Here is a 247-nt window from a genome sequence, read left to right on the forward strand (position 1 = left end):
TTAAAGGGACGGCAAATAAATGTATTATATTTCCGTGTGCACTGGAACTATAAGAGGAACTGACACTGAGCATTTAAAATATTAACTTTACTCTACAAGTTGTACATCTGGGCTGTAGTTACTCTGTGTCGCCCATTTCATGTATTTTATCTATGGCTGAAACAATTAATCATATTAATCAATTATTTAGATAATCATCAACTAATTTAGTAATTGATTAATCATTAACTAAAGTATAGGGCCACTA

Source organism: Cyprinodon variegatus, unplaced genomic scaffold (genome assembly GCF_000732505.1).
Source record: "Cyprinodon variegatus isolate N-32 unplaced genomic scaffold, C_variegatus-1.0 Scaffold294, whole genome shotgun sequence".
Lineage (NCBI taxonomy): Eukaryota > Metazoa > Chordata > Actinopteri > Cyprinodontiformes > Cyprinodontidae > Cyprinodon > Cyprinodon variegatus.